This window comes from Trachurus trachurus (genome assembly GCF_905171665.1).
Source record: "Trachurus trachurus genome assembly, chromosome: 19".
Lineage (NCBI taxonomy): Eukaryota > Metazoa > Chordata > Actinopteri > Carangiformes > Carangidae > Trachurus > Trachurus trachurus.
In genome coordinates this window covers 8,236,107-8,250,928 of record NC_139913.1, presented here as the reverse complement: position 1 = coordinate 8,250,928, position 14,822 = coordinate 8,236,107, and the positions used below count along the sequence as shown (strand labels likewise).

Here is a 14,822-nt window from a genome sequence, read left to right as displayed (position 1 = left end):
CTTCTTCTGGTCAACAAATCACATGAAGAAACCAAATCCACAATAAACTGATTGTACTTACAAGTACCAGCTCCCAAGAAAGTCCATTTATATACTGCCAGTTTGTTTTGAGTGTATATAATATGCATGACCAAGTTCAGCCAACAAAAGTAGTTTGGTTAAATAAGTACTTATGATTTGCAGTCCTCTAACACTGTAGGACTCCTGTTGGATAACAAAAGGATTAAAACTGGTGCAGCAGAACCAGGAAATCTTCTAGTTAGTATTTACATTAAAGCGGAGCAGCCATCTTCCACAGTATTTTTTGGGTGTAGGAAAATATTGATACACTGAAATATTGTAATATTTTGTTTCGAAATACTGTATAGATATTCCAAAACACTGTATCTATTTTTTTTATTAAAAATTTACAAGCAAACATTCACGCTAAGGCGTTAGCTAACTTGGAATAGTCAAAAAAGGAAAAACATCGCAATATATCATCTTCCAGTATCGCAATATATCGTATCGTTGCCCATGTATCATGATACGTATCGTATCGCCAGATTCTTTTCAATACACACAGTATTTTGTAAGGTGAGTCTGTCCACTTCTTTATTTCTAAAAGGGCATTCTGTCATCTTTGTACAGTTGTTATAGTGGTGCTGAATAGCGTGTACAAATATCATTAGGGTCAAACTAATCACTGTTCAGCAGCCTTGACACTCACAACATGGGAAATGAAAGGGATCGACAATTGCTTAGCTGGAAAGAAACACAAGGCAGCAGCCGCAGCAGCCACGGAGAGTTCAACCCAGACCCAACAAAACACATTTGCAAGGACAAAAATAAAGACATTTCATCCCATTTCAATGGAAGCAGTGAATCACTTAGGCATGAGGTCAGCGTTCGCTCTTTCCTTAGAAATCCCCTCCATGATTTTATCAGACATCTTTTCCAACCCCTCTCACCAACAGGGCTGTGGAAAACTGTTCAGTTTCTAATCTCATTTGACTGTCCTGCTGGGTTCCCCACAACATTTTAAACTCTTCCCATTATGCAGAAAAAAAGAAAAAAGAAAGTGTGTTGGAGCTGACAGTGGCGCTGGTCATAAAAATACTACCTAACAGAGGAACTGTGGGGGGTCTTGTTCTGCTCAGAGACTCTTTTTGTGCTGAAAATTGGGGTGGATACAGTTTCCACAGTAAGGTCAGTCCAGGTAAGACTAACTAAAAAAAACCTAAAATTTCCCAAATCCAGGGATGGATGGATGTTAACCTGACTGCCACTAATAAGTTATTACAGGGAATCAGCCTGACACTACAGATTCATTTTAGACTCAACTATAAAATAAAAGCTTTTCACTTTGATTCATTTTAGCCCCATTTTCAAGGACATGTGAAACCTTGGACAAACTAACTTCACGGACCATTTTGTGGTTCTTTGATCAAATTTAGAGGCTTAAAACTCCAGAAGTGTCGAGGGAAACTGCCGCCGCTCTATGAATTTGATTTGCTGGCCACCAATACTATGCAGTGATGATGACACTCATCTGACACTGCAAAATTTTAGCACTTTGATCTCTGGCATTTCTTTCTTTCTTTCCACACAGGAACGTATGTGATGAAAAAAGCAATGAAAGACAAAGACGGACTGAATTACCTTAAGGTTCTGTTCCAAATATCTCGTAAGTTAGTTCTCTGGAATTGGCTTGAAGGTGAAAACAAAAACAAAAACAAAAAAAAACTTTCACAAGGGTCTGAGGAACAGGCACACACTGACCGTCGCCTTCCTAATGTGTGTGAATGGAACTCGCGAATGCAATTTTCTAAGCTCAAAACACACAGAGATAAAACAAACAAGAGTGGCGACTTTTTTTTTTTTGTATTCGTTTCCTTTTCTGTTATTTCCACCGGGCTTTAAGCGAGACAGGCTGCTGCTTAGAGGCATGTCTGACTGCAGACACGGAGCATGCTGAGGGTGGGGGGTGACTCAAATGCTCTGTATGACATGCTGAAAGAGACCACCAGCCATTACACATATCACTATACCCTCATCAGAAATAAATAGGTCTCTCACTAGTTGACTGCAAAAGAAATTCACATGGTGAGAAGATGAAATTCTTGAAAATCTATAACCTCCCTTGGGCTACTTGTTTATTGCTGCGAACCAAGGGAGATAGACTGGCAGTAATGGATGATGAAAGCTAGCATGTGGAAAAACAGCAACTTAATGAGAGCCATCCCCATGCTCATGATGATGATGACGGCGACTGACTCAGCGACTGCAGCTAACAGACCCGCCGTGCCGTTGGCTGAGACATTGGCACGAGACGAAACATTTCCCATCCACCTGGCGCAGACAGAACCACCGCGGCCGCACCACGGTCGAACTTTGATTAGTGTGTCTGCTGAGTGGATGTGTCGGGATGAATCACGTCGCCCATCTCCAGTCCACATGCATCCATCTCCCTGCTGGACCTCATCAAGCCATAGTTGATGTCTGTGTGTTGCTGGAACATCAACAGATAAAACCGCGCACACACACAGAGAGAGATCATGAAATGAATGTGGGATTATTGACCTATGCTTTGCCAGATAATTGCCGTGCATTCGGTTTTATTTCTTTGTCTGGAAGGCAAAATGCTTTGAAATGGGCTGAAATCTCCAATATTGAGCTCCAGCAGTTTTAACTGTAGACACCAGCGGCTCACTGCAAAAGTTAAAGCTGAGTGGAGAAACCCTAACAAACGAACAGGCACAATATGGCCCCTTATAAAGCCAGTGAGAAGCAGCTGTCTAGCTGTCTCTGTGGCCTCCGTCCCCTCCCCCACAGTCACCCCCCACCCACCCACCCCACTTTAACCAACCCCTTTTCTATACGCTCTGAGAAAAAAAAAAGCTCCACAATAATCCAATGATGGTCCACTAGAGACTTGGGCAATAGAAGGTTTATGGTGTGCTAGTATTTACTTAGTTCATACAGAGATCTATATTGCCTCTGGTGTAGGAGCTGAAGATGAGATCAGTAAATACTCAGTCTAAAGGTTCAGTTCACCCAAAATTGAAAACTATATATTTTTATTATATATAGTGGGTGCACATATAAATTTTGTTGATTTTACAAGTTTTCTGTCCACAAAAGTACAATAGAGGTGATGAATGGACCATCTGTGCTGCTCATGGCCTTGATAAATGACATTAGGAGAAAGGCTGGCATTGCTTTGTTTTTCTTATGGTCGACAAATCATATGAAAAGACCAAAACCAAAAAAATGCTTTAGCCTTGCTCTGAATACTTTCCAACCTCTCCAGTCTGTCTGGGATCCCCTGGATGAATCCCATAAAACCAGCCATCAATTTGTTCATCACTCGGTTACTTTCCTACCTCGGACTGCGGCTCTGCAGCCCCCGAGCCCACTGTTTCCAGTTCTTAATATCCTGCTTCATTGAAAATAAAGCTAAATAATCTTGTACACAACCATGAAATTAAATTCCATTCATCTCCATTATATCAGGGGTGGAGTGAGAAATCTGAAACTGACAGCCCTTCCTAAAAACAAACAGATGACTACCACAAAGGGTAAGTGCTGTTGTTGTTTGATTTTTATGTATTTATTTATTTATTGGGGGGAATTGAGTGAACTGACCCTTTAAATGCGCTTATTTCCATTATGTTATATGCATAATAGACACTAGTTTCCCTGTTAGTATAGAGACTATATGGTAGGCGCACACAGTTTGGTAGCTGCTCCCTCCCCTTTTTCTTTTGCTCCCGTTCACCCCTCACCCCTAACACCCCCCCAGCAGAGAGAGAGGGAGAGAGAAGGAGGGAGGGAGACAGAGAGAGAGAGAGAGAGAGAGAGACTGACTCCCACCATTCACATCGTGAAGACTGAGAGAGGAGCAGTAGCTGTCAGTGCGTGGAGTCCACAACTTGTTCACGTGTAACCACCGGCGCAGCAGAAGAGGAAACTACTCATGATAAATAGCCGATTATTATTATCACACGGAATTACAGATGCCGTTCATCGCGTGACCGGTGACCGGAATGGAAACATACGATCCGGCTAGAAGAAGTTATTTGTCTCGGGTGGTCGTGTGAGCGCTGCCGGCACCGAGAACTAACTCATGGTAGGTTTTTCTTTCTTTTTCTTTTCTTTTTTAATAAAGATTTTCATTATCATCATTATGTTTATTATCTCACAGTGTGTCTTCTCCACGCTGCTTGGCCGCGTGCATGGTTGATTTCGGTTAGTGCATTCATTTCATTTCCTGTTTTTTTTTTTTTTTTTGATTTTCTTTCTAGTTGTTGCGATATGTGTTACTGGCTCCGTGCGTCTGAAGTTCATGCCCTCGGTTTCTGCAGTCTGCATGGCTGGGTGTCTTCAGAGGGAGTGGGTGCAGAAATGGAAAAGTTTTTTTTGGGTGATTTGACTCTGTGTGTGTGTGTGTCTGTGCGTTTGTGTGTGTATGAGTGAGTGTGTGTGTCCTGTATAAAAGCGGGAGACGTCGCCAATATAACGGGCTCCTTTCAGCGGAGAGGCTCCCGCTGCCCGTAGAGAATGAATGGGTCACTATGTATTCTAATCTAACTCCAGAGTTGACTCAGTTTTCTGGGGTTTTAAGTGGCAGAGAGGAGCTGCTGCTGCTGCTGCTGCTTGGAGCTTTAACATCACGCAGACTTGTCCATCGTGGACATTATAAAGCGAAGAGATTAGTAATCAAATCAATAGGCTATCGGGAAAAAAAATCCAATCACCATCAGTGCTTCTATATTCCATTTTTTCTCTATTTACCTATAGTCGTTTTTTTCTGGGGTGTTTTCTTTGTGACTGTGCAGAAATATTTGGCTTCTATTCATGAGATGCGTTGTTAGGGCTCCTCAGCCCGTGAGAGCCAAAACAAAAGGATTTCCTGCTGACCAATAGGAGCACGAGAAGCCTCAGGAGGGGATGGAGTGGTCCTCTCTTCTCTTTGTCCTGTACCTGAGACAGCAAATAGACCACAAGACACGAAGACACAAGGCAGAGTGGGAATATCGGCTAATGTGTCTTTTTTTCTTTTCAGTTTTCTTCTCTTTGGTTATTATTCTGCCTGGTTACACACACACATAGACACACACACACCCCACATTGTTTCCATTCAGAATATCTAACGAGGACTGATGTGTGGAGGGTCTGTGGTGCCAATAAAGCACCTGCCACTTAAAACTTCCCACAGTTCACTTCACGCCACACGACATCCTCCAGTCAGTGCCTCCCAGCAGTTTTCACAAAGCAGAGCCAAGCTGCAGCCATGTGCCATCCCATCTCCACACAGAAACATCTGCATCCATGTGTGCTGCTACAATATGGACTCATGCGAGAGGTGAGAAGTTCTTTGGTAATTGTTGAGACGTGCCCCCGGGCTGCATCCCCATCACTTTAACCCCTCTTCCCCTCTTCACTTTCAAGTTGACTAAGTTAATGTGCAGAGTAATACAAGGGGATTTTAATTACTACTCTTGAGCTCTTCAATTAAGCACATGGTTGCTGTATGCCAAGCTCACTCGCTAGTAGGGTTTCTAACAGAAAAACCAACAAGCAACAACAGCCAGTGGTGGAAATTTGGAGCAGAGTATCCTCTAATTGATCATTTGAAATAAATCTACAATGTAAATGTCTCATTATGCCTGCTTTTCTCTGATATGCATCACTGCAGTGCAAACTGAGTATTTTGTGGTGTTTGATGGCCAGGTTTTGTTTACATGGTTAAATATGTACTCTCTGTGTGCTTGCCATGTTTGAGCGTGTCGCTATTTTGCTTTGCAAGTTGACACAGAGTGAGTGGGAGGCCGAGACGTAGGTGTCGTGAATGTGGTGGGGGATCCTCTTGCACGGCACTATATTATTATGCAGCGAGTGGGATGGATGATTGGAATGATTTAAATGCCACGACTGGGTGGAGCGCGCACGGCCTGTTGCAGAGCACGCTGCTGTGTTAGAGCTGGTTTTTATCTCCCCCACCGCAGATTTCTCGTTGGAGTTGACTGAAGCGCTTTGATGAATCGCTCCGTCCGAGATAAGTTGAGCTATGATATTTCTGGCTGATTGGTGACGATGTAGATGCAGAGAGCTAACTTGGGTCTTTGCAGCAGCTTGATGAAGTATTCATTTAAAAGAACTTGAAGGAAAATAAACAATGAATCATCACACTGCCACACATTGTCAAACCTCCGTGTGACGAGGGGCTCCGTGCGACATAAAAGAGAGCGGGGGACGAGAAGAGACAGAGCCATGAAAGAATTATGTTTCTTTTTTCGTAACCGATAGAAGAAGTTATGACATAAAGATGTGAGAGTTTTTCAAAGAGGACTTTGATTACATGTAAATGTGATCACAGCAGGAAGTGGTGGCTTTCAGGAGACAATTTCCATCATTGGTTTTCATTAGCGATTCCACTGATAATGCTGTGCTCGGTAATAGACCAGCTGTAGACGCTTAATTATTGCAATACAGACAAAGAAGGGGACGTCTTTGTTATTGAAATCTTTGTTGGAGATTTCTCGAGGGAAGGCTTTTCAATTTAAATGCCCCTTTTTAAAGCCACTTCATCATGAGAACTGGGGAGAGTTTGGCAGCAAACACGAACCAAACTGTTGCCCTTTTCAGATTCATGGATTTCAGGTCATTAGACACTGACAGTGATAAAACGCATCCTCATGTTTGGCCAAATGAAGAACCACCGACTGGATTAGTGGGAGTTCAAATATATAACATGACTCTTTTTTTTTTTTTTTGGTTGTTGGAGGGGATGAAGACTTCTGGGAATTAGCTGGCATTATTTGGCCCATCTTGTTCCCATGTTGTTACAGGATGTATTTGTGTGCAGCAGAGCAGCTGTTATTAGTAGAGACACTCCAAGACTTCCACGCGTGTTTAATGTCACATAGATTTAACACACTGGTGCTCCTGTGTATTCGCACACTTTTTAATTTCCAAAAGGAGAACGTCGTCTTTATTACCGTCCATAAATCTTACAGAAACGTGCGCTTATTTGCATCTAGATTCATATTCCGCCAAGGTCCGGAGCTGCGTTATGCTTCATAAAAATTAACTAGAAATCAGAAGCAATGATAAACAATGTGCTGCATGACCTGACTGGCTGCCAACTTCCTTGTGCTCCACATTTGCTTCATTTGTTTTTTTTTTGTGGGAACACAAGCTTGTCTGGGACATTTTGCACCAGACAGGGCAATTGACCGTCCCAGAGCCCCAATGTCTCACCCCTCTGACCAGTCCTTTAGATGCCCTGCACTCCCTCGCTTTCCCACTGACTCACATATTCTGGCTTTGCTCTGATAACTCCGACACTTTTTTTTTTTTTTTGCTCTCCTCCTTGTTTGAGTTACATCTCCTTTTTTCAGCCTGAGAGCCTGAAGCAGCGCTCTGTGTTTCTCAAATGAAGCATTTGACCTCTCTTTTAGGGGTCCTTTATTTTAGTCACTGTTGCAGGAAGCTCAGTGTCAAATGTTCACCAAAGGGCCACAGCGTGCAGCTCGACAGGGCTCCTCCGGGGCACGGAGCGTACAGACTGTCCATATGGGCCATCAGTCTATATGAATGCAGACATCATTAACACAAAATGAGGTTAGCTGTCTGTTTCACAAATCATGTCCTTCTGATTTCATGGCTATACACTCAGAATGGGCCTTTCCATTGCTTTTGCATACCAAATGTTGGCACTAAAACAAATATACTGTCATAAATTGCACTTGATGGCGTCTCCTGTTTGTATTTGGGTGCATTTTGAAAATGAATCTCACAGGGTCAGATAATCCCTCAGTGCTTAGACATGAATGGTAATTGCTGAAATAATTAGTCCAATATCAACAGAAATGTGAGGATTTGCTTTTTCGCCCACTTTATAATAACTTTAAATTGAATCCTTTTAGAACAGGAGCTGGGCAATTAACAAAAAAAAGAAGTATTAAAACCCCAAACCTCTCACTGACTTAATCTTGTGCGCGTCGGTTAATTCCATTAATACTTTCAACAACATGTGTGTTCACAAACTGTCCCCAAACAACCTCAGGTCCAGTCACACATCTCCACTTCTGTCCAGCTTACATTAGTTAAACCAAAGTGAAGCTGCTGGAGCAATGGAAAACACAGCATCAAGGGTAATTACACACAAACACGCTTTTGGGTAATATGTTTAAACACATAACTTTTGCCGTTTTTATGTTTCTAGCCCCTAAAACAAACTGATTCAGTTTGAAAACGCCATGTTTGAAACAAAGACAAAGAGAAATGATGAGACACACGCACACCCGCCTCATCTCCTGACTTGGTGTTATCAGTCAAAAACTACCAGATGATGATGAAAGCAACACGGAAAGCTACCAAGGTTAACACCAACTATTTATTTAATCACTTTGAGAACAAGAGTTAGCGACTGCATGGCTCAAAAAAAGAGAGAGAGAGAGAGAGAAATTGATAAGCACCAAAGTAACTGCTCATTAATGGTAATAGAAGTTTAAAAGAATCATGACATTGATTTGACTAGTTAATCATAATGGATACAGCACTGTTACTTCAGGGTTATCATTGGCGGTTAACAAAGTGAAGCACCGACTAGAAGATACACACGTCTCTCATCAGTATGCACTCAGAGTGTTTGCATCAACACAAACAAACAGGCCTGTCAGATGCTGTTTTGTTCTGTGTCTATTTAAATAGTTAAGTCTTAGGCTATTCAGCAGCCAATCAAAAACACGTCAACTCTTTAAAGATGCCATCTTTAGCTTCACGCCTGTCATCGGTAACCCTTTGTGGCATGAATGGCTTGTAGACAGAGTGACATGTTTGTGAGTTTACATCCGAACGAGTTTTAGACTCAACAAGCTGCACAGGGAGACGGTTATCGGGGCGTGGGAGCTGGACTTTGGTGCATGCAGGGTCCCGATGATGGATTGATCCCCCCCAATGAAGTTTTGTTATGTATTGCTGATGAGAGTAGTGGATCACACCGGGCCGGATTTATGTGGCGGTGGAGGAGCAAACCACTCCAGAAGATGCCGTCTGTCTGAAGCGGCGGTCTGAGGCTATTTGTCATCGTGACTGATGAGCTTCCGGTGATTAAGCCAACATGCTGACGGACATTTATCTGCTTTATCTCATGAACGACTTGCACTGCGTTCTTCTTCAACGTTATTGGCTTTAGTAAACAAAAGGGAAGAATCGTTGTAACAGCACGCAGCCCTTTGAGAGAGACGAAACGTTAATTAAGTTACACCTAAGAATCGGCATGTAAATCCAGACCACACAGGATATACCGTTTATACAAAGCATTTCTCAAGGACACGTTTTTCCAATAACATGAGACCCTTTGTGTAATGTGGCTGTGAAGCTGGGACTTTGTGGTGCTGAGTAAGAAGGTAAATCTGGCATCCCAGAGTTGCTGTGTGCAGCTGCCAAGTTGGGGGTCATTGCTTGTATTAATGACGCATGGGAAACTAAACTGGCTTTTATTTCCCTCACCATCTGTACCCAGTTGTGCCATATAGATGCAAGTCTGGCGAAGGAAGACGGTCCCCTCATGTAGCTTTTGATTTATTGGACTGTGGTATGGGGGCAATCTGACCTGCGCAGAGAAAATTGTTATGTTTACAATTTTTATTAATATGTGTTTTTACCATAAGCTGATTGGTTTTAAGCCGGAGGAGGTTTTCACACCGCAAGGCATGGCTGTCTGCCCCGGGGGCCGAGGGAGAGGTAGAAATGGGAAGTGAGGGCGAAGGGAGAGATGTAAGTTAAAGAGATGCAGCGTGAGGTGAAAGGTAATTATGGTACTTTAAAACCCTAAGCGCCCAATTTCGCCAAATTTGCGTCAACACTGATCCTTCTGAGGCATCTCTGAAATCACGTTTTGGATATTTTTCTTCTTTTTTTTTTTTTAAGCTCCGGCAGGACTGCTGCTTTCTGAGAATCATTATCTCTGATGTCCACTGCAAATTAACTGCAATAAATCTGCTCAGATATCATGGACAGAAAAAAAAACATCACATTTTCTTCAATGTCAAATTAATCCGGTGATAGCTGTCTGCACATCGACGCTTACGAGTTAATTTAGCAAACTTTAATGGTGCCAAGATGTAAACAACTATGATAATTTTGTCTGAAGGGGATTCGCAGTCTCTCACTGCTGAAAGAAGACTCCGTCAGGGACGAGGTTGGAAAAGATGGCTGGGCGTAGAGAGTGTAATTTGCAGCCTGCCTCCTTCCAACACTCAACACTGGTGTCCTTCAACCATGACCACAATCTCTCTTAGAAAAATGCACATATGAGTGGGTTTCTTGAAGACACTGACAAACAACCGCTGTTACTGTTGTGATATGAAAACATATTTGTAAATGAGGGGCATTTAGAACTCAAAAAGATTTTCTGAAAAGAAAGAAACTCCTGACTCCCGACTGGACGGACCATTTGCTGCACGTTGCTGCCTCGCTGTCTCTCTCTCTCTCCCTGGATTGCCTCTCCTCTTCACTGCTGCTGTCAAATAAAGACACAAAAGGAAAAAGGAAGGAAGGGAAGGGAAGGAAGCCCCATTTGTAGTCAAATCTGGTACTAATGTAAAAGCAGGCAGAGTTTTTTGGTTATTCCTTCTTGCTGGAAAATTTACACACATGACTTTTAAAATCTATATTTACCCCCACCGCTGGGTCATGGATGCTTTCATGTGTTGTCATGGAATCCCTTAGTTAAGGCTTATTATTTTAGGTTGGGTTAGCAGAAAGACCCAGTATTAGTGGTTGTGCATGTATGTGTGGTGTATATATGTGTGTGTGTGTGTGTGTGTGTCCAGTATCTGTCTTCCAGATGTCACTCTAACGGGCCTCGGCACAGACCTGTGGGGACCTCACCGATGTACAGTATTGCGGTGAAGGGTGTTATTTTCCAATTACCACGAACAACTTTTCTTTTCTTTTTTACAAAAAGAGCAACTGTGAAACCTTTCGACGCCATGGTCATCTCATAACCATTGAGATCGTTTATCATAATTTTTCACGGCCGACCGCTTTTCTGTGTCATCGCTGAACCGCAGACAAGTTCAATTTCTGTTTTTCCTCTGAGTAACGTCACTCCAATGCGTGGTTAAGATTGTGATTATCAGTGCCAGGAAGCGCCCGGGGCTCAGTTAACCCCGCAACAAGAGCTGTGGTGGTAAACATAACACACTCGCATGCACTCGCCACCGAGCCGTGCGTCTGTCTGAGTTCAAAGGTCAACATCGAGTTCCGTTTACCAGGCAGCCTTGAAATGTCAAGGAGAAGCGTCAGACGCACCTGCAGGACTGTTGACATTTTTCAGCCTTTTTTGTGTGTGTGTGTGTTTGGCAGTGAGTAGACACACTCCAAACTGGCCTGGGTCACTAGGAATTTGTACAAATGTTATTTTCAGTTGCTGCAGCTATCATTTTGTGGGATAATCCCTGCCAAGTTAATTTGGAGCTGTGGAGTTTTATATCTGTGCCAGTGTGAACCTTTTGGCCAACTACAGATTTTTTTTTTCCTTTTACACACACAAACACAACACAAGCTGCAAGATGGATGTGCTGTTGTAGTTAGCCATATCCTGATAAATGTAGTGAGAGGTGGAGGTGCTCTTAGCAGGCAGGGTTGTGATTAAACTGTGTTTTTTTTCTTTTTTTTTTACTACTTCCAGAGCATACTGAACAGGGCAGATGCATTATTCTGATTTATGCTAAACCTGACTCTCAAATTACAGTGCAAGTGATTCCTCTGTGAAGGAGGTGGACCATATTGGCAGCCTTAAAAAATGAAGATACTGTGCAATTAATCGTATTAAAAGGAGGCCTCTTTATTCTAACCCTTAATTTTCCTGCCTGTCTATTAAGCCTGAAAAATGTGTCCAAGCCTTCATTATAGTGGAGTCACATAATGTAGCAGGGAGGAGATAAAGCACAGCATCTTATAAGTTGAGAATCCGAAGGGCAAGTTAATATTATGGATCCGTTGGGATGCCCTTGAGTAGCCTCCCTAAAAACTGCCTGAATCAGGCCCCGCTCTCGAGCAGCCGAGCGGTGAGCCAGCCTGCTCGGTTAATAGCGAAACGTTTTGTTAATTCACACGTTTTCTTGGCAGTCATAGGCCAACACTCAATCCGTGCACATATCCCCTATCTGGCAGGAGGCGCCGAGCGGTTAGAGATAAAGCTCCGAGTGTTAACTAGGTGTGAAATGCTACTGCACGGGATTACTACACGTCTCCCGGAGAACCTTACGAAAGGTGCAGAATTAGAGGCAAAACAGGAAGCTTCTCTGAAAACACATCACAGCCTCGGGGTGCTTCTGCTGCTCCTCTTCATCATGTTTGGAGAAGTCACACGTGGAAAGGTGTAGCCAGACTTTTTCAAGTTACCTGAGTGTAACTGTAACTGATTGTTTCCACCTTCTGCATTGAGGAAGACAGTTGTTTTTTTTGTAGCTATTCTGTTTTTCCTATAGCTCTAAGTAGCCAACTTTATTTGATGGAAGTTTAGAAAAAGCAGAGCAGCTGTAAAAGCTCCTGTCAAGCCTAATTTCATTTAACAAATAAACTCCACTTAGTTTCCATACTCGGCCGTCCGGTCCTCGCGGAGTTCAGGTTATACGAGTCTGGGGTGCCATCATCAGCATCTTCATCTGCCTACTGTGCAACTATTGAAGGTTATAAAACACATGCATCTACTGAGAACAATAAATTACAGCCAACATGACACATCCCAAGCGTCTCCTTCATTTCGTGGTGATAGATGCAAGACTAATAACACCTCGACACGTCGCTGAATCTTTGTGTTAACCTAAGGGAGCGGTGATATGTAGTCCAGAACTTTCTAATCACACAGTTGGCTGCTAACACGTTGAAAAGTGTTTGCTAATTAGGCTTAAGTGTGATAGATGTTAAACAATTAAATTATGATTGAATTAAACTCCCCGAGCATGGAGCCACTGAAGAAACCGTCTTAATTGAGTTTCATTTCACTGTTGTCCAGTGAAAACCCTCAAACTCTGTGGTTTGTCTGTATGTTTAGAATGTTTTTTTTAACATAAAGACAAATCCGTTACAACCACGGAAACGTTGAAGGGATAAATGAAATGACCAACAGGAAATGTAAACATACGAGTTCTGCTTAATTAAATTAGGTTCAATTTTCTCTCCAAGTTTTGTGTTTGGCTTGTGGATTACTTTGTGAGTTCGCCTCCTCTTTCAATTAAAACCTTTCCAAGTCAATCTGTGGTAGAAGTGGTTTCCAGCCTGAAGGCACACGCAGCCGGACACAAGGGGACGAAACAACGTGTCTTCATTTAAGGGGTCAGAAGTGAGGCTGTAGCGAAAGCTTATTTTCATTGTTGATTAATCTGCCGACTATTTTCTCAAAAAAACATGCTGATGTTACGTTTCATTTCATCCAGGGCCACAAATGTTGATTACTTAAGAATCTGTTATCAGAAATTGCTGCTTTTTTCCCCATCCAACAGACTAATTGTCAAAGCTTCTGCTCACAAATGAAGTGATTTAAATCACACACAGGGCCGTTGCTAGGAATTCTGGGGCCCCTGAAAGAATACTAAAGTGGGCCCCTGACTTTTCCACTTTTTTTCTTAGACTACGTATGTATTATAATTTTTTATTTAGCCTACTTTGTTTTGATGCTAGTGCAGCATTACTATGAGTATTAGTCAGGGTCTTATGCAGAATAATTCAGTTATACAAAGATTAGACTACTGGGGTTTTTTGTGGGCCCTACTGGGCGCTGGGCCCCTAGAATTATCACCACCTTTCTCCCCTATACAACGGCCCTGATCACACATAATCAATGCCTCTTTCTAAGTTGTTTCCAAGGGTCATACCAGCCACCGAAATGTTTAATATCGCTGTTAATGCCCGCTCTGATCCATGTTTTGGATTTCACAACTTTAGTTCAGCTTTCATGAAAGTCCCACTCAGTGTTTACCAAAACATCTACTGTATTTATATGTTGCACAGATGGGCCATAAAGTCGGATTTTAGTAGCGGTTTACCACCTTAGAAGCGATTCCACAGCGTAGAACAGTGTTTACAGATGTGTCCAACAAATGTCAATGGACAACAACATGTGGATGGAAAAGTACCCCTTCGACTACGATATTGTTTTCAATGTAAATATAGTCCTAGGATTCCTACCCACAACATTTTTCCTTCTTTTCATTCTTTTTTTTAATAGTGTTGCGGCTTTCCCCCAAAATTTTCTGTGAGCCGCTTTGGATCGGAGCCATTTCTGCTGCTCCGTAGGCTCAGAGGCATTCCACTGGAAACAGTTAACATTCCCATTGGATTAATTACCAACTGCTTTTCCCCCAGGTCTGTCTGCGTCTTGTCAAAACGGAAGATTAACAGTAGATTGAACTTTGGTCCACATGTAGGGAGCCTGCCTGTCAGGTCCAGTAAAGCGAGCGAGCGCGGAGGCGAGCGGGAGCAGGTGTCGGTGTTGAACAAATGAAGATGTGGTCGTCTCATGGAAGAAGGTCAGGTTAGGTAAAGGTAGCATCAGCTGTGCTGTCTCCACTGTGCCTTATCATTACTATTATCATTATCACAGCAGTAGAAAAGTATATATTAGCTCTCAACACTTGCACTTTCTAGTTCCATTGTGTGCAGCCAGCCTTAGTATATCCACCTTCCTGAAAAGCAGTACATTTACTTAGTTTGCTAATGGCGCTCCATGTAAATGTTAAAGGCTGCAATCGCCACCCACATTATTGGTGATTTAGAACACAATGGACCTCTAGGGGATTGAGAAACCGACTGGCACATCCTCC

The 14,822-nt window shown here is 42.7% G+C and overlaps 1 protein-coding gene across 1 annotated transcript in view; it reads left to right on the top strand.

Annotated features, from left to right (window-relative positions):
• Positions 1–3,864: 3,864 nt before the first annotated feature.
• Positions 3,865–14,822, top strand: part of chst15 (carbohydrate sulfotransferase 15) — a 33,247-nt gene continuing 22,289 nt past the window's right edge. Inside the window, exon 1 of the mRNA XM_083994041.1 lies at positions 3,865–4,111. The gene's annotated coding sequence lies outside the window, so the exon portion shown is untranslated. The remainder of the gene's footprint in view (positions 4,112–14,822) is intronic.